At 43.5% G+C, this 22,396-nt stretch overlaps 1 protein-coding gene across 7 annotated transcripts in view; it reads right to left on the bottom strand.

The window, feature by feature from the left end:
* ARHGAP24 (Rho GTPase activating protein 24) overlaps positions 1–22,396 on the bottom strand; it is a 261,312-nt gene that overhangs the window by 84,460 nt on the left and 154,456 nt on the right. Inside the window, exons 1-2 of one of the 7 annotated variants that reach the window (XM_087736087.1) lie at positions 6,509–6,787; positions 6,214–6,334 (exon numbers count right to left, since the gene is read on the bottom strand). The exons of 3 other annotated variants lie outside the window; for them this stretch is intronic. The gene's annotated coding sequence lies outside the window, so the exon portion shown is untranslated. Of the gene's footprint in view, positions 1–5,643; positions 5,964–6,213; positions 6,335–6,508; positions 6,788–22,396 lie in introns of those variants that run through there. 3 more of the 7 variants (XM_087736086.1, XM_087736085.1, XM_087736088.1) reach the window with 3 other exon arrangements.

The following is a 22,396-nucleotide window of genomic DNA, read 5'->3' as shown; positions in this document are numbered from 1 at the left end:
ACCTCGGGGTGTTGTGTCAGGTTTTGTAAGGTTGGAAGGAGCACAGGAGTAGGGACAAAGCACTTAAGTGGCCACCCTTCCCGTTTTCCCTGGTGAACACCGCGCTATTCAGGGTATCCAAAGCCCTTTACAAAGAAGATCTCAGCAGTGGCCTCACACTCTTTTAGGACCAGACAGTGACTGCTTAAGGTAAGAACTTCTATGATGAAGGATCTCAGCATCTTCTTTCCATTGCTCTTGGGCTGCAGGCTCCCCCTCACCTCCCTCAGCCACAAGCCACAGGCACTGCCATGTATCAGAGTACCCCGGGGGAAAGTTGGCTGTGTATTTCCCAGTCTATCATCACATCTTTTGGAGATGCAGAAAAAAGGCAAAGATAAACCCATATTCATTTGTTCCCCTCAGGATGTCGGTACTTAAATGCACTAGGTTGTGGTTCAAGATTCATTCGTGCCCGCAATTGTTACTGGACAATACATGTGTGATGTGGGTAAGGTGTGCAAACCTAATTTCTGCAGAAAGGCAGATGATACTGTGATTCAGCAGTGAGGTTGCTGGCACTAACTCATCACCACGCTGTTTCTGAAAAAACTTTGAGTTCACTTAAATCTGGCTGATTGACCTTGTATCGCTTCAGCACCTCCTTCTAATGACTGCAAAACTTCCAGCCACAGCATTTCTGATTCACTTGTATGTGTCCAAAAACCCGATTTACAGGCTTTTGCCAGTAGCAACCAGGATGAAAAAGCTATTTGTGGATCTAAGAAAGAAAAGTTGATGTAGAAGAGGGAAATATAACAATCAAGGCATAATCCAGTTCCACAAGAATGAATTCTACTGTCAAACCTCCTCAAATTAAGTTTAAATGAAAAAATTATTTTCTGAAAACACATTTCTCATTCAAAGCAGCTACAGCTCTTCTGGTTCTGAGTGCCTAAATAAATATATTGCACACACCACTTCTAATAAGGACAGATTTTTCCATTTTATCTTTGACCATTTATTGCAGGCTCTGACTGCATGGCCACCTCTCCCATACTTTAAGTCACTCTGGGCCTACGTTTTACACCTTCATCCTATCATTTCATGAGTTTTCATGTTAGGAGTGTGAAGTAACAGAGATCTCTACTAACCCTCCTTTTCTTCTATACTGAAACAAAGATCTCAATGGCAGGCCATGGGAGGATGTGAACAAACAGTACCAAAACACACCATCTCTTTCCTCTGGTAACACAGCACCATGAATCGGCTCCCCAAGTGGTATATGTTCAGAATCCACAGACAAGCATGGTGGGTTTTTACTGTTAGAGGAAACATGTTCGGGTTTTGTCCACTTAATATTGGAAACTTCATACTTTCTCATTACAAATCCAGCTCGTTTGCAAGGGAGATGTCCTATGGGGAGAATAAAGAGAACCAAGCAAAGCCTGAAGCAGAATGGAAACAAGGAAGCTGAAACAACTGCTGGGTGTTGTTAGCTCTTCCACACATTTTCAGGAAACACTCTTAAGTACATAGACAGATTAGTATTATCTGTATTATCCCTCATGGGGATGGTGCAAAGCTGCATCAGGGGAGGTTTAGACTGGACATTAGGAAGTATTTCTTTACCGAGAGGGTGGTCAAACACTGCAACAGGCTTCCTAGAGAGGTGGTCAATGCCCCATCCCTGTCAGTGTTTAAGAGGCATTTGAACGATGCCCTTAATAATATGCTTTAACTTTTGGTCAGCCCTGAAGTGGTCAGGCAGTTGGACTGGATGATCATTGTAGGTCCCTTCCAACTGAAATAGTCTATTCTATTCTCTTCTGTTCTCTTCTGTTCTGTTGTCCTGTCCTGTCCTGTCCTATCCTATCCTATCCCCAAACATATAATACTTGTTTTTAACAAACATTCTTTGCTGCTTCTAGCTGCCTCACTTTTATTTATTGCTAAGTGTAAAATGTCAGTTCAGGTATTCATTAACATCTTTCCCATCCACAGAAGCTGGGCTTTTTATTTTTGTGTACAAGTGAGGCCACCTCTTCACCCTGCTGCCAGACGGACTGAAAAGTGCCATAGTCAAATCAGCTACAGCCAAAAATGGTATCATCCAATAAGAGCACCAAGAAACAGGTAACAACAACATGAATATCTCCAAGTTTGGCTCGGTACCTTTACAAGCTACCAGTAACATTGTTCTGCAGTCTTATCCAACCTGCATATTCTCAGAACTGCCACACCAACTCCTTAAGCTCTCTCTCCCAGACAGACACCCCTCCTAGTGTCTGCATTGTGCAGGTGACCCGTGGGGCTGTTAGGATGTTACCTGCAGAGACAAGCCTGGTCTTGGCCAAGTAGAGAGCTGTCACAACAAGGGACAGCTTTGGGCTGGGAAACCTGCACCCCGCTGGCGCTGGCGAGCACTGCAGCAGCTGGTGCTCTGTGCCAGCCCTCAGGGGATGTGCACTGCTCCTACCCTCAAGTCAGCAGCCCTCCTCTTTTTCCGGAGCTAAGATGCCCATGACACGCGGCCTGGAGACCCACAGTTCAGACTCCAGCACTCTGGCATCCAACCAGCAGACAGGAAAATCTCTTGGAGCCTGAAAACTACATTACTTTTTCATTGACAGTAAAATTCATAGCCATGTTCTCAAGAGTACCGTTCCCACAGCTGGGGTCAGGTGTTCACAAGGAGGTAAGAATCTATCTGCATACCTGGAAAAGGGGAATGTTCTCAGAAGCATCATAGACAGAGCAGCTCTTGTCACAACCCAATTGACCCCAATATGTTCCTGGTCATTTTGAAAGTCTGCCACTTACTTTCATCATTAAATCAAAAATGTATTTTTCACAAGATCTGTTCCTCTGCTACCAGGAATGAACACTGAGAACTTGCAACCTTTTACATGCACTTCATAATTATGTCTTGGAAGAAGAGGGAGCTGCGGTCTATGGATAATGTTCGGGTTAAGTACTTCAGTAATCTGCTACCATCTGACATTCACAGACAGAAAAGCCAATGACTTCATTTAATGATTTAAGGATTACAATGAGTTTGGTTTTGTATCAGACTTGGCTTAAGAAGGATGAGCTCGATTCATTAGAAAATGAAGTTTAATTAATAAGCTACTTCTAGTTAAAATTAGCTAATGAAGTTCAGGGGGGGGAAAACCAAAAAAAACCCAAACAAACAAGCAAAAAAACCCCAACAAACAAAAAAACACCAGAAAGCAGTTTTAAACCAGACTCTGTAACTGTGATTCACAGCTCTGCATTTACAGGACTTGAGAAGAGAATGAATTTGACAACTGCTCATCTTCACCAATAGCTCAGAAACCAGTATTTCTTTGAATTGACATTTAAATGGCAAACTCAGTTCGGACTTCACAGTTTGCTTTTGAGCTGTATCACTTGGATTCATAGCAAGAGATACCAGGTGCAGAGGTTATGTCCAATCCATCACTTTTTCATCCCAACTGGAACAATAAAGCCAGAAAGATAGTACATTTCCTTGAACTAAGATTTCTGCCCTGTGTCTGAACCTGCACAGATGTTAAACTACAAGTGTAACCCTATTTTGGAAAGAGAGGGCAAGAGGCACACCATCTGCAGAGCAGGGGAGGGGAGCTCTACAATATCCATAAGCAGGTCCAGAATAGGGGTGCTACAACACACCCCGTGGTACCACCTTCTCTGGCTATGCTCAGGGCATGACAGGTGACCGGCAGCACAGCATCTCACCCACTGACCTAATTAAAAGGCTTAAGGGTCTGGGGGAAGAGAAAGAAGGGATTTTATATCCAAATACTGAGTAAGCACATGCTCACTTCATAACAGCTCTCAGGAGCACTACAACTACCTTCGTCTTGCATCTCATATTGTGCAATCCACGCTACCAAAAACCAACTCAACTGCTGCTACCTTGGGCTGTCTTCAAGCAGGGTAGTTAACAATAACTGTAGGTACTTGAGAATAACTCTAATATCTCTGAGGTAATGGAGTTTGCCTTTTGCTTTGACGGCCATGTGTCTTTCCAATACAGAGGTACAAGAATACGAAGATTAGATGATGCAGTTAGTCACACAAAACCGTCTCCTGCACCAGGCTGATTCTAGCACATACCAGTCATGAACTGTATCGTTTAACTAACAGGTATCAGGACTGTACTGCGCACAAGTATCCTTTGTGCAAACGCAAATATGGTACTAAAACAAACTAGTGAGTATTTCCAGAAGTGGTTGGTTTTGTACCCGCCCACGAAACACTCAGGATAATGGGAGAAGGAAGATGGGAAGATACAATGCTGATTAAGAAACGTCCAGTCAACCTTTCCAGCAGTTTGGTAAAGTTTGTGCATTTGATCACCATAAGCAGACATGCAGCTTTAATCTACACAGACATGTGCAGTGTCTCCCAGAGAAGTGCTATTTGCCATAGCACTAAAACATTTGTCATTGAAGTTTTAATGAAACCTCAACCACTTCTACTTTTTCCAGAACAAAACCCAACTAATTAATTATTCAGAAAGTATAACGAGTTCTAGACCATGCAGACTCAGTTTACTGAATTCAGGTCATGGAGTAACTGACTCTTCATTCCACTTGCCCTTATTTTAGTAATCAGTGTTGAGACTGGCAGCTCAGCAATCAGTGTTGAAGACTATTTCTGGAGGACAAAAATCTGGCCAGAATCAATGAGAACAAAACAGGGTATTTAAATTTTAATATTTGAATATTTTTAAACAAGTCCCAAAACATTAATTATCTGATCTCACATGAACATGACTGATTATTAGCTAATTATCTGAACTCAGTTCACGCAAATGTAAGCCAACACATGCTATAGCTACTTTGCTTGCACCGTCTGCATTGTTTATGTACAAATGCGCACAGCTAGCAGGACTACACTGAGAACTCAGTTATGAAACTGCCGCTTCACCTGTCTTTTCAAATGCACCTAAAGCACAGCTGAGGCAAAGAACATGACCACAGCAGCACTGAGAGCGGTGCAAGAACAGTGCATTTCGGTAATACCCATTTCTAGTACACGGAGGAGGCTGCAGCAGCTCAGCACGCTGAAAGTTAGGCAGGATCTTTAAACACACAGTTCATGGGAATTCAACAGTTCCCCTTCCTTGTGTTCTCTACCACATAACTCAAAAGAGGCAGCATGTCATGCTATTTTAAGATAATGGTATCCTTAAGGGTAAAATATGGGTAGTTATTTTAAAACACAGTAATGCAGCTAAACTGCATCAAGGCTTACCCTGAAGTCTGGGTCTGACTCTGAAGCGAGGAATTTGCAAGCACTGCACAACCGAGTTAAAACAAAAGGGTGAAAACGCAAGACAGCAAAGTCCTGGCCAGCTACTCAAGGTATATTACATATGCAAAAGTTTCCTTGCCTAAGTCCAGCTGCTGCTCCAGCACCCTGCAAAAGCTGGGAGCTCCTATGTGACCAGCAGGCTGAAATCCTCTCTCTTAAAACAAAGCACACTTTACGGAGCTGTTATACAGCATCAACTCTTGCGAACCGATGAGGAGGTGGGCAGGATGCTGCCGAAATCCAACAGCTCATCTCCCTGGCAGTATCACAACGGGCTGTGACACAACGTGTACTGGTGCCCGTCTAGGAAATAAATCCAAAGCTTCGAGCTCTCACCTGGCACGAGCACACGCTGGCAGCAGAGTCAGCGCCGGCGCGGGCACCTCTGGCGCGACAGCCAGTGCCGCTGGGAGTGCCACGGGCCGCGGCCAGCCCTGCCCACGCTCCTGCTATCTGCTTGCTGGCGGCAGCCTCTCCCATGACTCCATCGCCCAGGAATGGCAACCACCTCGCCCCTCAGGGCGCAGCGCTGCTGGGGGGCCCACGAACGTGGGGACGAGACATGCCAGGAGCAGACCCTAAACCTCCTGGGACCAGCTTCGTTCGCGTGGGACCGACCTGCAGGAAGCACCGCGGGGAGAAACGGAGGTCAGGATAGCTGCCAGAGGGAGACCACGACACTGGGGCAGAGCCGACTCGCACCAGGCACCGCATGTACGTACGGACACACACACCCACACGCAGAGTTTGCCAGCACACCCTCCACCCCCCACCCCCACCCCCCCCATCGGGTCTGATCAAATCCTCCCCAGCCAGCTGGCCGGCCAAAGGCAGGCTATTTTCTTTTACAAGTTAGTACAGTTAGCAGAGGGGAATGGATTGTAGTACTTGGTACAGGCTACTCACCCAGGCACTGAAACGGCTGTATTTCTTTAAAAGCAGAATGCCTTCACTTTGGGAAACTTATTTCTGTTTTGCTATTGTCATTTGCTAACTTGCCCAAGATCCTGTAAAATCCCAGAAAAGGCTAGGAAACAAGAAGAGACGATTTAGAAGCTGATGGTCAGGACAGGAATTTATGGAATGAAATCTTTGAGGGCAGGAGCAGATAGAGCCAGCCAGCTAACACTTTCATGCCCTGTCTCTGACCAGCAAATTCATTTTGTGGGCAGACCAAGGGTTACAAGATGATTTAAAATACCTGCTCGTGATGTGTGCTTCTTCGCATCAGCTGTGAGTCCCTGGCGTAGCTAGCACGCTGCCATGTCTCATCCTCCTGCCTTTTCCAGCAGACCCCTCGCAGTCACAATGTCGCAGTTCCCCAGGCCTTACAATCAAGTGGTTTGTTGTAAGAGAACTAAAAATAGTGCTGAATTTTTCGCTGAAGCACTTGCTTGACTGAGCATAGTGCCAGTCAGCCCATGTGTTAGCGAGCTGTACAGAGCTTTAATATTAAATATAGCCGAGATCCTCCTGGAAATATAGCCGTTGACTTTTTTCAAAAGATTTTTTTTTTCTTTTTTTTTTTTTTTTTGAAAGACAGCACAAAATAAATCCTGTTTCTGACCGCTAAAGGACGAAATCAGTGGAGTTGCTTTAAGAACATCCTCAGGGAAAGAGTGAGTCACTTAAGCTGCTTTTATGATAAAAGATCCCTGGAGGAAGTATATCTTCTTAGTAGTCTCAAAGCTGTTCGGAGATCCATATGCCCCCCTGAAAAAACAAGTTTCACATTGTTGGGTTTTTCGGTTTTGTGTTGTTTGTTTTCAATAGTCTGAACACCTGCTTCCACTGCAGAGTTACTGGTAGCATAGGAAACGGAGCAGGATTTCATACTGGCTAACACCTCAAGAGGATGATTAACAGAAGCGCCTGTCCTACAGGGCTGTTAATAATGTCCGCAGAAAAGAGTACAAAGAGGCGCATAAGAATGCGGTATATGAAAGTTTATGGCATAGGTTGAGAAGTCCAGGGGGAAAAAAAAATCTCAGAGGGAATTATTTTTGCAAAGCTTTTTCATTACTGTGGCCTGAAAACAATCACTGAAGACAACGCTTGCAAAAAAATGTCATTCAGGACACAGATGCCAGCGCTGCTGCCAATGTCCAAGCTAGGATCCCAGAAGCAGATTTAGATGCAAAAATTCCAGTCAGCGCACACTAGACTCACACACATTCACACTGTGGCACACAGGTGGATAAGCCAAGAAATGAGAAGGTGCAGGTGATGGCTGGCAACAACCACTTGTGGCATTTTAAAAGGCTGGTAAAGCCACAATCATTCTCCTGGTAGTTGCTTCAGCTGTGAAGTGGGCACCAGAGTATGCCTGACAGCAAGCCAGGATGTCTGAACCACAGAGAGTTAAGTCTTACTACTGCCAGTGAACATTACTCTGTAAAAGCATCTAGAAATCCAGACTCTATCACATAACATACGCCAGTGAGAAGCTGGCATCTATAACTTTACTCTGTGCTACACCGAGTCACTATATGACTATACTTAGCGAAAGTGAATTTGTAAGTCAGAATGAATTTGCAAGAAAACTACTTCTTCACCTCAACAAATAAACAGCCACTGCCAGAGAAGCTTTCCAGAAGTAGCTCTCCAGGTTAGAGTAGTACTGTACGTACGTACATATTTACATATATACATACACACACCCCCCCACACACACAGAGAAAGAGAAATCTAAGGATACATATATTTTAAAGGAAGATTTTAGGATGGAAGTAAACAAAACGTCGGAGAGTTACTGGGAATATCAGAGGAGACACATTGTTTTTTGATCATTTCACTGATTTTCATAGGAAAAAGTTGAAACCAAAAATACTGAGGTGGTGATGTGGCCTGTTTGGCTATTAATATAAAATTGTCTCCCACATTTTTGTTTCCCCTCATACACCCTTGAACATTGCTTCAATTTTATTTGTTTTGCAGTAGAACTGCAATATTTTTGGCAAATTCCTCCTACTCCTTTCTATTGCTGACAAAACATGCTGCAAGGCAGCGTGTAACATCTACATAGCAGCAGAGGTAGCCACAAACATAACAGCATTTTCATTCCTGCTTCACTCCCCAGCTATTATTTATAGAGAGAAAGAGCATTAACAGAGCACAAAGTTCTCACTGATTTAGCCTCACTTCACCATCTGTTACTTCCCATGAGTTGATCCTAATGAGAAACTACTTCAAAACACATTTGAGGACCAGCTGCGCCCAGTGAAGTCACCACAGGAGGGAAATACTCCCCTCCCAATACATCATACTCTGATGCTACACAGCAGCTCCTTCCCCTACCAAAATCAAGGGGAATGCTGCCATTAATATGGACGCAGCTCTGGGTCACAGCCTCTTGCAATCGTGTTGAGCAAGTATCCCACTCAATATTGTTTTTCTCAATAATTTACAACTCTCTACCCGGTCAGAGGGGCAATGACAGAGCTACAAACATTACCTGTCCCCCAGGCCTGAGCAGCCAGCTTTCTGCAGCTGCTTCTCCTGCAGTGTGTTCATCTATGGAGTGATCATAGAATCGTAGAATACCAGGTTGGAAGGGACCTCAAGGATCATCTGGTCCAACCTTTCTTGGCAAAAGCACAGTCTAGACAAGATGGCCTAGCACTCTGTCCAGCCGAATCTTAAAAGTGTCTACTGTTGGGGAATCCACCACTAACCTGGGGAGATTATTCCAATGGCTGATTGTTCTCATTGTGAAAAATTTTCCTCTTGTGTCCAACTTGAATCTCCCCAGGACTAATTTCTACCCTCATCTTTGCCATGTGACTCCTTGTAAAAAGGGAGCCTCCATCTTCTTTGTAACCACCCTTTAAATACTGGTACATGGTGATAAGGTCTCCCCTAAGCCTTCTTTTCTCAAGGCTGAACAAACCCAGTTCTCTCAGCCTTTCCTCATATGGAAGGCATCCCAGTCCTTTGATCATCTTTGTGGCCCTTCTCTGGACCCTCTCCAGCCTGTCCACATCTTTGTTGTATAGCGGGGACCAAAACTGAGCACAGTATTCCAGGTGTGGCCTGGCAAGCGCTGAGTAGAGTGGGATAATGACTTCTTTATCCCTGCTGGCGATGCCCTTGTTGATGCAACCCAGCGTCCTGTTGGCTTGCTTTGCCACCGCAGCACGCTATTCACTCATACTGAGCTTGCTGTCCACCAGGAGCCCCAGGTCCCTTTCCACAGAGCTGCTCCCCAGCTGGGTAGATCCCAGCCTGTGCTGCACTCCTGGATTATGTTTTCCCAGGTGCAAGACCTTGTATTTGTCTTTGTTGAACTTCAGAAGGTTCTTGTTAGCCCACTCTTCCAGCCTATCCAGGTCTTCCTGTAGGGTGGCTCCCCCTTCCCAAGTGTCCGCTTCCCCACTCAGTTTGGTATCATTGGCAAACTTCATCAGGGTACACTTGATCCCATCTTATGAAGATATTAAACAGCACTGGGCCCAATATCGATCCCTGGAGGACCCCACTTGTGACAGGTTGCCAGTTTGAAAAGGAGCTATTTACCACACCCTTTGGGTGCAGCCTGTCAGCCGGTTCCCCATCCACCGCGCAGACCACTTGTCTAGACCGTACCGCAGACCACTTGTCTAGACCGTAACGCGTTATTTTCTCTAGGAGGAGGCTGTGGGAAACCATATCAAAAGCCTTGGAGAAATCCAGGCAGACAATGTCCACCACTGACCCCACACGAACCAAGCAGGTTACTTTGTCGTAGAAGGTGATCAGGTTTGTCAAGCACGATTTGCCCTTGGTGAATCCGTGCTGGCTTTTCCCAATCACATGCTTCATTTGACTTGTGATAGCCCCCAGGAGGATTCGTTCCATAACTTTCCCAGGGACTGAAGTAAGACTGATGGGCCTGTATCTTCCTGGATCCTCCTCTAAGCCCTTCTTGTAGGTGGAGGTGACACTAGCCGCCTTCCAGTCTTCTGGGATGTCCCCCAGTCTCCAGGACTTCTCAAAGATTATGGAGAGCAACCTCACAATGACGTCAGCCAGCTCTCTGAACACCCTCGGGTGGATATTGTCAGGGCCCATCAATTTGTAGTGGTCAAACTCCTGTAATAGCTCACTTACCAACTCTTCCTGCACTGACAGTGGATTTGTGTTTGCATCAACCTGGATTTTTGTTCCCAAGGCCTGGGGCCCAACAGTGCTGGTAAAGACAGAGGTGAAGAAAGTGTTGAGAACCTCTGCCTTTTCATCATTGTTGGTGACTAATTCACCTCTCCTGTTTAACAGTGGGCCAGTGATGTAAGTATTCAACAGTCAGCCACTGCCCAAGGAGTCAGACGTTGGCTGCACTACACAGGGAAAGAAGAGTGGAAATACAGGACCATGGTTGCCAAGATTTAGAGAAGTTCACTATTGAATTCGCAACGAGATTGCTACTGCCACTGCCCTGCAGACAGCTGAACCACATCACAGCAAGTATGAGGCATCTGTCATTGGAAATGTTGAGGTTAAACCTCTCTGTCCTCCTGAGAAAATTCCTTCTGAACATCCACCTAAATTCCTCAGAGTATGGTGGTCCCATGTAGTGGTGGGACAGACTATAAAATGAATTTGATTGGCAGCCAGCCCCTAAGTCTACTGCGTAGTTTGGTCAAAAGCAAAAACAACAGTCACCTCCTGGGCCCAAGAATACCCTGGAAATCAGGAGTTGTGTTTTAACTGTTTGAGACAAAACGTCTAAAACTTTGTGCTGCAGCATTCCTCATTACAAGTTGGGGTTAGCCTGAATCCTCTCTGTTACCGCACCCAAGCAAATCAGCTGGGCTTGGGAGAGCACTGAAGAAGCGCAAGGAAAAGCTACGCTACGAGCCTGCAGAGCTCCCTGGCCATTTGCTCTGCCCAGGGCTCAAAAGCAAAGACTCTGAATGCAAGTGATCACCACTTAGATAAATCACTGCTCCCAGTACAAATTTAGAAGTTATTACTTCTATTTGCTATGATGCCTCAATTTGCCCACCTGCAAAACTATCAAAAGCAACAGAATGGGTCATTAACATTGCAAAGTCATATTCGAATCCTTAGGTGAGAGGACTCTGCAAGTTGCTCAGCAAAGCTGCTTTTGTTCCCCAACAGTTTTCCAATTGGGTGTGTGTATTTACACCTTACACATAGGGAATAGGGTAGATACTGTGGGAGCATGACTTATAGAAGATAACACCACCAAAAAATGAAGATTAATCACTGGTGAAAAGTGTAAAGGATGATACAGAACATAATTCCATATTCTGAAGGACTGGTCTGGTAACTCAAAAAAAAACCCAACAAGCACATAACTAATGCTTAAAACCTACTCAGTGTCCAAATCACAACCTTGAGTCTTCACACCGTGTAAAAGCAAGAGAGTGAGTTACATTTAGGCTACCTGAGCCTCTTTGGAGGGTAGGGCTTTTTTAAAATAGTTTCTAAAGCACAGGAGTTATGGCTCCTGATCAAGCACAGCAATTCAAGAAGAAGATAAACACCATTTCTGTGTGTGAATAGTGAATTATACATTTCACCCAAGCAAGTCAATAGCCTCACAAGGTGCACTACATCGAAGATCAGTCTCTCAACTTCTGAATTCCCTCAATAAAAATTACACTATAAATAGCCTTCCACCTTTCCTGCAGCTCATGAAAAAGGCAAGAAACCTCTCTCTGTTCCCTTTGTTGTCTCACACTTCTGCTCTCTGTTGCACCAGGGAATATTTAGAGCAGTCTTTTGTAAACAGCACGTGTTTCTGTGTCTGCCCCAGCACTACGGGGCTGCGTTCCTGAAGTTGCTGGACGTGGGTTGCCACCAGGGCCGCCCAGGCAGCGAGCAGATGTGTGTGTAGGTGGGCAGGGAACAAGGGGAGGGACAGGGAGATGGGAAACTTATCAACTTTGCTGCCTGCAAATGTCACGATCCCAGCTGCGGCTCCCTGCATCCAGACTGTTTAACAAGTTTTTCTCTCTTGCCGGCTGGCCGAGATGAGGGGGACTGTTTTGCCAGACGTTTTGCTTTCTTCCCTAGTACCATCACCAGTAATAAATTACATTTCTTGCCTGATGAAACAAACTGCTTAGTAATTTCTGCTTTGCCTCTAAGGTCTGGGGTCTGCTGCTTCACGTTTCCAACATCCTAATGAAAAGATCCTTTGTTACTACTGGAGAGACTGTAACTGAGGACACTGGGATTATTTTTAATACTTCGTGTGACTTAAGAAAGCAATTTTTTTTCATAGTGCATGCTTAAATGGGACTCGAGCCTCTTCCTCCCTTCAGTTTTAGTAGTTTAAGGCAGGAATGTTTTCAGAGGTGCCAGCTGGGCTACACCCATACAAAAAGGCAGCAACACCCAGAAATGTGAATTGTAAGGATCATGCGCTAGTGTGAATTTAGCTGTCCAGCATATCCCTTGTGTTTTATGACATATGTTTAATAATATGATCACATATATATTAAAGAATGAGGTATGAAGGAAGACAGCTAAGCAGTGTAGGTACTCACAGAATACTACTGAGGCGAATCTTTAAAATACCCATCAATCCCTAACTGCCTAAGGAATTTAGCATGACAAGAACACTCTGGGTTCTTTGTTAAAAGCTCCTAGAAAATGTAGGCATGTCCAGATTTGGGTCTGCCCTCCACATTATCAGCAAGTCTTTCATTATCAATAAAATAATCTCTATTGAAAGTAAAGCTGTCAGCTTGGCCCTCAAAATTATTAAAAGCAGCATTACGATGATAGGCATTACTAGACATTCCTATGAGAAGCTGAACTGTTCTTTCACTTACTCTGCGGGATAAAACTGTGCTGTACACATTCCACAAATAGGTGAAAAGTCAGTCACACACACAACCATAACTGCAAACTAAAGGACATATCAAGAGGGAAACAAGATTACAATCACAGAAAATGAGAATCAGGCACAAAAATGATTTCCTATGAGATACAGATGCAGCATCTGGTTTTGCATATTCTAACACAGGAATAAATCTTCCCAAGTGCTTTCCTCCATTTCCTTCCAACTTCACTGCAGTCCAAATCCAATTCAGCTGATATGTAAGAAATGAGCCTTTCTCCGCATGTTTGTGCATTTGGGGTTTGAGTTGGTTATATTCACGCAGCCCGCAGGGATGCCCAAATAACTTCGAATATGACATGCCGACGTCTTCTCATGGAAGCTTCTGTCAGCTGTACCATGTGAAGGGCTCTCAGCTGCACAACCATTGCACTTGCCCAATTACATTTTTGGCTGCTGTTCTGCCTTGCAGCTTAGAGAAACCCTCTCCAGGAGCTAGGTCACAAGAAGGAATTGCCAAAATATGCTGCTTTTCAAAGAGCTTACTCCTAAGGGGAATGGGAGACGTGAGAAATATTATAGCAGGTCTGGAAGAAAACATCAGAAAAAAATTATTGCGCTGTTGTAATCCATAAGGGTGACATCTTTTCTATCTTCCTCTTATATTTATTCGTTACATTTGAAATGCACAGGTTCATAAACACAAATTTATACGCAAATTGCACTTCAGACATTAACTCCCTTTCAGTTTTGATGCTGGGAAAGTATGGTGTTTGTGTGATGCATCTGTCTTCTTGACATAAGCAAACACCAGCTGTTATTTGCTTGGTTTAAAAAAAAATGAGTAAACAAAAATTTATTAATTAAATGGGGAATTCAGAAAGCTTAGATGTGGATTCAAAACTTGTTACACAATCACATCAACTTTGAGTCAAGGAGAACACATGAGACAAGATGGATACTCCAGTATATTCTCTGTAGTAGTTACTTGGCACTTTATTTACATGCGCCATTAATATCTTGTCTGACATAACCAAGTATGGACTTTGGTATCTCATGTGCTTAAGCAAAATCAAGTCATATATATGCTGAAAAGTGGCCATATGCTTGTTCCACCTGTGTCTCCCTCTGCATTACAGTGAAATGCTGGTGACAGCACTGTCTTGGTTTCAAATCCAGAGAGGAAATCAGAAAACAAACAGATGTTCTGAAGATGAATAGGGTTTTGAGGTTTGACCATGACAAATAACCCTCTAGGTGAGCCAGAAAATCACATTACTTGCTCTGACATGGAAAACAGAACTTTTCAAACTCTTTGCCTTTAGGAAACATAGCACATCCTGCAAGTCAAGTCACAGGATTTTTTTCCCAGCAATTTTTCCACCAGCTCAGCGACATGTGCCACCAGGGTGGTACAATTCATCTGCAATACCGCAGTTATGAATCCAGCTCTTTACAGCTGTTCCCTCCTGGGTTATCAGTTCAAACACAATCTCAAATGACTGAAATCTCCCATAGCCTGACACCTGTGAAGCAGCTCCAGTGAAACGAGACGTTCGTTCACTCCCGTTGCTGCTGGAGAAGCATCACCACAAAGATTACTGTCATCAGTAGCACCTCTGATACCCAGCTCAATGAAAGAGGCCAAGGGCAGGGCACGCATGGAGGATGAACTCTGACTTTGACCTCAGATTTCTTCTTGTTCTGGACAGAAAAGTTTACAGAAGAAGAGACATACTGAGTCTCTGCCTTCTTAAAACTTTGGGTGTTCTTTCTGTTACCTGCCAACCCTCAGACACGCTTGGCAATACTATCATTTCTGCTGGGCTATGTTGAATTAGATAACCACTGTTTTGCTGAGGGGGTGAAAACACGCTTCCTCAAAAGTGCTTTGTCTTTGTATATTATCCGTGGGACCTTCAAAGGTCCTGAAGAAAACTTTGACTTATAGCTAATTTATAAAATATTAATAATGGACAAATCACCCTGGTAGTTTTCCTAGATTACTGCATCTATCCCAGAAGAGACCGGTCTTATCCTGTGCAACTTGGTCTCTGTCGGGAGATCAAACACTGTTCCTTTTCCATTACGGCATAGGGTAATGCAAGCTTATATTTATTCCAAAGCTTTCAGGAGAGGAGAGCAGTGATGAGGCAAGAATTAGCTGTGCATTTCCCAACTCACACACAGACACATCAGCTGCAACTTGACAGCTAGGATCAGTAAGTTATTCCAAAAACATGGACTCAGCAGCAAGCTGGAAGGTAAGGCTGAATTTCTGTACTTTGCATTGCTCTAACTTTGAGAAAGGGTCAAGGGAAAACACAGTAAGAAGGCAGAAATCTCGCTTCTGTCCACAAAAGTGCTTTTGTGCAGTTTATAAGCAGAGATAAAAGAAGAGTAGTGAATACCTATTTTCCATATCCCTTATAGGTAAATCCTAAAATAATAAGGGTCTACTGGGTATTAACTACTGTCTTCTGGGGACTAAGACAAAAGAACCATTAGCCATTCCTATGGCTAATGCTAATAAAATATGTTTGAGAAAGGAGTTACATAAACAGATTATTCCTCTAGGCTGCAGTAAGGAGATAAATATTTGTATCCCTTTTCCACAGACAGATAGCAAAACGAATGTAATGAGGCAACAGTGAAATATCTAAAACAGACTTGAGAGAGGCAGCTCCAGGAGCACTAATGTAATGCATTCATTCCCTGGCAGTGGCCACTACTCACTCCCCCACTGCTGCTCCATCACTAACTAGACTAAAAAGAATAAATTACATATATGCTTTGCCCAAGGTAGAGATGCCCTCAGCAGACACACTCCTGTTCTGCAGTGAACGTGGGGGATAGCCGTGATCTTATTTCCAATTTGGCTTGCTCAGCTGCAGTATGGGGTGGGCATCCCTGAAGAATCCCAGAATTTATCACTCCAGAGAGTCTCCAGCCTGGACCTGAATGGCCCATTTTTGCTGGCTGTCGGAGATGAGCTGTCACACTCGCTGCACAACTTTCAGCAGCTACTCAAAAATCCCTAATTTCTTGGTCAGTCCAGGATAGAGAAGAAAGAAGTTATGAGTATCTTCCAAAGGGCAGGATCAAAACGTGCTGAGAGCAGAGCCCTGTCAGAAAACATCTAGGCTTGTTGCCAGCACTCCATTTTACACACAAACAGAGGCTTGGGGATAGATTCACAGCTCCAATGATATTTATGGGTTTTTTTACTTTGACAGGGCTTGTTAGAGCCTTCCACCATGCTGTGCTTCCCTGACCTGTGCAGCACATTCACTGCAACCTGTGGACATGTGGACATGAACACAAGATGCAGTTTCACCTCCTCCTTTGGGAAACAAGAGCGTGACTTTTTATACTGTAATCACCCCTGAACCAATCCAATATATTTCCAAGCTCAGCATGGTTTTACACTGTTTGGATAATCATTTCCTATACTTCCCTGAATTGCACACTTTCCCAAGGAGATAAAGCACAATTTCTTTTCCCTTTCACCCCAAATGTGTAATCCTTATGGTGTGCCAAGGAGCTGAAACACCCTGAAGGCTGCTATATCCAATGTGTATCTGTGTCTGTTACAAGCATGTTGGGAACTTTGAGGAACTAAGCCAAGTCAAACTCAGCTCTGTGCTAAGGGGGATCATTCTCCCCATGTGACACGTGCATGCACGCACAACAAGCACCCACAAAGTCTTGGCTCAGGTATTCTATACGTATCTATACCCTACACACTATCACACCAGGAGACATAACTGTTTAATAACATTTGGCAACAGCCGGTACTGTTTACTGAAGGATAAACAACAAAAACTTTTCCAACCGGTGCAGTTGTACTGTGAGGGACAGCCTTCAGACACAGTATGACGCACAGGATATGTTATGTCCTGTAAAAATCCTTTAAATAATTTCAACTGGAGTAAAAGTACTTCAAAAGCATACATGAATTTCTCATTAATACTACAAATGCAGCATGTTCCAAACTGCAGATGTGCATTTGCTATCAGAAGCATAAATTTCCTTTATTTTGTGTATCCTTCTCCACCCTGCTCCTTGGCTTTATACCCACATCTGGTAGCACATGACTTTTTGATTTGATGCTCATATTGCTTTCTTTTTAAAGCCTATCCAGACAAAATGTGTACACAGGCATGGTATTACAGCCAGACTAACAGCACTTACAAAACCCCAGTGTCCTTCCATGTACTAGATGAGCTGCAGTCTGGGATCATCAGGATTTACAAACACACCTGCCTTAGTTGACATCCTTCCTTCAAATAAACTGAAATAGCTCAACCAATTCCTGCGGTTACAGTGATTACACAAAAACTGAGATGAAAAACAGTGCAAGTTGCGGGCATTTGCCGGGAAGGTTGCTACCTCTTGGATAAAAGGTGGCCTAGCTGGTCAAAGACAACCTCGCTCTAGTTCTTGTATTTTGAGGAAACTGGATACATAAAAAGTAAAGTAAAAAGTTATTATTTTTACCAAGTACCATTATCAGGGAAAAGAGAGAGAGTCTGAAGCTGTTTTCCTGCACTCTACCCAGACTACTAGATTTTATCCATAGCCTCCCATCCAGTTGTTCAGACCTTTTCAGACATTTGCATCTCTTCAAGTCCTGACAAATCCTTTCCTTTACGTTCCTGCAACATTTGAGACACCATCCTGCAGCTGAAAAGGCAGGAAGCAGGCAGCATTTTGCAACAGCACCTTTTAGCATCAGCTCGTATATTGCAGCAGAAAGATGATCTCACTCAGAGGTAAGTGGGTTGGCAGACAGAGAAGTAGTTACCTGAGCTTAAATAGGTCAATACCAGTATAGCAGTACCAGCTCCCAAACGACTTCATCTGTTCACCAGCTACTTCAGCTCTGTATAAGGGGGAACCCAGTTCATGTAATACACCAGCCACAATGCGCTTGCTACTTCAGCAGAAACAGGCTGTTGCATGAAAAAGTTGGATCAGCACGTTTTGAAAACTTAAATAAAATTGATTCTGGATTAAAATTATCAATTGATTTCCCTCTTGGCCTTCCTGGGAATTGAAGCTGTCTACACAATTAAACTGTATAAAGATTTTCTCTGAACCTCTAAAAGCCTTTTATTTATAGCCACATCTCATCATATTAAACACCCTGCTCTGATCTATTACAAGTTGAAGTGATGACAAATACTAAAGCATAAGCTGAATACACACAGCACATTATGCATTTAAAGCACTGCAAAATTTTACTTATCAATTTCCATCTGAATTAAGAGCAATCTTCTCTTGAGCTGACTACTTTGTACAAATCCAGTGACACATTGCTAGCAGGGAATAAACAGATGAACAATGTGGTTTTTTTATTAATCTCCATTTCATGGCTGTTCTGGCCTATTTGAAACCCTCACCAGTAGTAGCTGTACCAGTGGACAGTCATCCAGCTGCACAGCAACAGCCACACAGGTGGCTCCCGCACAGCCTCCTGTACTACACTGCCAGTTAAAATGCAGTCTCTTGTTGGCAGTAGCTCCCCAGCATCAGACTTTGCGTCCTCCACCAGCCACACCGTTCTTCCACCCTCAGGAATGGGAGCAGCTGGCCAAGATACAGCATCAGCAATGTGGCCTTGGTTAAGGCACGTCTTAAATGTTTCTTAATCTGTGGCCCATAGTGACTGTCTATTGACTGAGGTTTAGTTACGGTAAATAAATAATTTTCATATACCTTATACTACCTGAAATCTACAGTAGCAGTTGTGGTAGCGATATGTTAGCTACCTAACTACTAAGTAGCAATATGTTGTAAAACAAGACCTAATAGCAAAACCAAAATTGTAAAAGAAAAATTACGCAGCTCAGAAATGAGATACTGCAATATACATCTTGTTACAAATACTTACAACATGACACTTTTGCTTAGTAACCCCAGTGCTCTCGGGTCAGTATATCTTCCTGAGAATAACTGGGGCATCACTGAAGTATACCCTAAATCTAAGAAACTGTGGAGAGAATTGTAAATATAACCCACGCAGATGGCACTATCTTATAAAAGTTTAATATGTCAATCTGCTCATTTAATTAAAACTGCTTCCTCTCCATGGTTAATGGCAGGTCTGTACAGCAGAAATGGCACCAGAACAGATGTTAGTAAATTTGTCAAAGCTGCAGGTCTGACTACGGTGTCTTTTGAAGGACTATTCTATTTACATTCGTTCTGATCTCTCATGTCAAATCTGGTAAACATTAGCTCTCCTTTGGCTGCTCTACAGGACAGCGTAAGCCAAGTTTCTTGGCGAAAGTCATTTCTTTAGATAAAACACTGTATGATTATAAGCAGCCTTTTTTCAGATTTCAGGAGAAACACCTTTAATGATGAAAAGCATGCCTTAATTTTAAATAGGCTTTTCTCCACATTTTCTTTCATCCTATCTGTTCAGGATTCCCATGAAAAACTGCAGTCACGAGTTAAGACAGGAAAAAAGAACTTGGAGTTTGGCTTGGCTAAGACAAGGGGAAGCCTGCATCATAAGCCACATTTTGGTGGCATCAAGAGCATCCATGGCAAAGTGAAATCTGGAGGTGCGCCCTGGCGTCCAAACCAAAGGGGCAACCCATGCATGATCAACCCGTTCTGTGCAGAGCAGATCTGGATGAGGGAGGGGAGAGGTGCCAGCAAGCTTTTGCCCCAGGGGCTGAACCATATTAATGAAGCGTTTTTGAAACATTTGCATTACAAAAAGCAATCCAGTTACCAATGAAGGCAAAATAACTGCCAGCAATCTCAAAGGGAGGACACAACTGTTTAAAGCAAATGTGGCCCTACACTCCGTTTATGGAGCAGGTCATCTGAATTGGTGCAAGAAAATAGTACATTTTGATGGTGTAACATTTTCTTTTCTAGCTAGGGAAGTTATGCTTCCAAAGACTAACATATGGAATGTATCACAGTGAACAGTTTTATCTCAAGATACTGTTCAAAGAGCCAGAGGCACGCAGGAATGCTGCGGGGTCAGCCACACAATGAAGAAGGGCAAGGGGCTTTCAAAAGAAACAGTCTGGGCTGTCAAGTGGCAAAGGAAGCACCTTGCAGAAGTGCAATCCTCTCTTAGCAGAGACCTGCCTGTCTGAACAAAGACCATTCCAGGCTGAGTAAGCAGATTTTCTCATTTTTGTGATTCTATGCAAAAGCTCCTTGAATCTGAGATGCTCCAAGACAATGAGAACAACTATAGTTTATGAAGGCAATGTTAACAGAGATATTACTTGTCTTCCATCAGAATTGTTCAGAGGGTTTTTCAGTTACCATCACTTCAGTTCATCAGTATGCAGATTAAAGCAATTAGGCAGTAAATGGCTCACTTGATTTCAAGAATATTAAAAGTTAAGAAGAGGCTGAAAAACAACGTCAGTCCACACTAAGGTGATTCACAAGCTGCAAATGTAAAGTTATACTTTATAGCACTAGGAAAGGTGCAAAAAGGAGAGGAACAAAACCTTAGAAGGGTCTGAAAGGATCTTCAGCATCTTTTAACATCATTGATCCTGCAAAACCCATTTATAAAATTACTGTAGAACTTCTTTTTCCTTTTACACCCACCTTGGAGCATCCCATTGCTCAATACTTAGCTGGAAACCAGTAAATGCCAAGTCATTTGGCATTATCTAAGCATGCACTTACACAGAACCGCCGAATGAGCAGCTTCCTTCTGAAGGTTCTCTCACCCTCGGGTTTTAAGATACTGCTTATGATCAGAGCTGCCTTGGCTTGGCCCTAGCCTCCCTTCACTTCAGCAGATGGGGTTTGCCATGCCCACAACACAGTGAAAGAGGAAATGAACTATGAGTTCATACAAGGAAACACATAATGGATGTCTTTAGGAGCTAGAAAAGATTTCTTTTCAGCCCAGGAAAGAGTTTAATCTTGAGGGAGCATGGAGATGAGCAGTTCACAGGCAGGTGGATTAAAACGTAAAAGGGCAGGACTAACCTGCTCCGTTGCCATACGGGAGCAAGTCAGTGCTCCAGGCTGGGGATTCACAAACCACTGGTTACTCTGCCATTGTTGATCCCCTGATTGTGCCCTATATGCACAGTAATTTTTTTCTGCTCAAAGCTAATGCACTAAGGGCCAATATAAAGGAAATGAACACGGAGTAAGTTCCCTGATGCATTAGGGACTGGTTATTGTCTATGCATAATTTCACCAGCAGTAATTCCTTCCTTATTAAGCACTTATTCTTAGCTACTTTATGACAAAATCCAACTGTACTCAGCTCTTTGAGAAGATGGAGTACCTTTTTGCAGAAGAATAGGAGGTAATGCTGAGATGCCCACATCTCTCTCAGACAGCTGGTAAATTATTCCTTCATTTTCAAGTTTACTGAACACAACTGTGTACTTCTGTCTCAGAAAATTAAGAACCTGTGCAATCCCTTATTTTCTGCTTGCTTCTTAGCATAAATGGGTTTAAATGTTTCATGAAACAAAAATGTTTCAAGAAAAAGATAAATGTTGAGCAATTACAAATGTAATCTTGCTCCATTTTGATGTGATATCTATTTGCACTAAGGGCAGATGGATCACTTGAAACATTATGCATCTGCAATAAGTGGCATGGTACCCAGTTTTGCTCCCTGTATAGTCTGTTCTTTCAAAAACATTCTAAAGCTATTATTTCTTTGCTAATTTAATAACAGAGTTAAAGATAATTCTTCTAAGTAGATGTGCGGCCAGTTGTCCTAGCTTTGATGTAGGGATGACCATCTGAATCAACGTCTGTTAACAGAGGAATTACCCTTGCTGGGAAATAGCTGAGCAGTAATTTCTTTGGATAATGTATAGAGTACATAACTGGGAGTAATAAAGGAAGATATGAGTGTAGGGAAGCATATGTTACAGTGCACTCCTCAAATGTAGCTGTAAGTAAAATGAACTTGGATCATCATTGCGTTGTTTTGATCTTGTACAGGATAAGCAAATGCCTTGTGGAAGGGTTCTAACATACCCCTATAGCTCTAAAAACGATCTGTGTCTTCCCCCAAAACACTCCTGGGGGCAGGGGATGCACACACCACTGTTGGTCTAAGGAGGACTGAGCCTCACGAAGGAGCCAAGCAAGGGCAGGTGTCCCAAACACATGCGCAAGGAGAGACCGCAGGCTCTGCTCCCAGAAGGTGGGAGAGGAAAAGCACCTTGTCAAGCGGAGAGTGGGCAACAGGGTACTCCAGCGGCAGTCCACGTACCCTGACAGTGCCCATCCCTACTTAGCTGCTACACTCTTGCTACTTCTCCACTGTTATCT

Source organism: Nipponia nippon, unplaced genomic scaffold (genome assembly GCF_047370975.1).
Source record: "Nipponia nippon isolate SJK-2023a ecotype South Korea unplaced genomic scaffold, ASM4737097v1 scaffold_6, whole genome shotgun sequence".
In the NCBI taxonomy this organism is placed as follows: domain Eukaryota; kingdom Metazoa; phylum Chordata; class Aves; order Pelecaniformes; family Threskiornithidae; genus Nipponia; species Nipponia nippon.
This window is presented reverse-complemented; position numbering and strand designations above follow the sequence as displayed.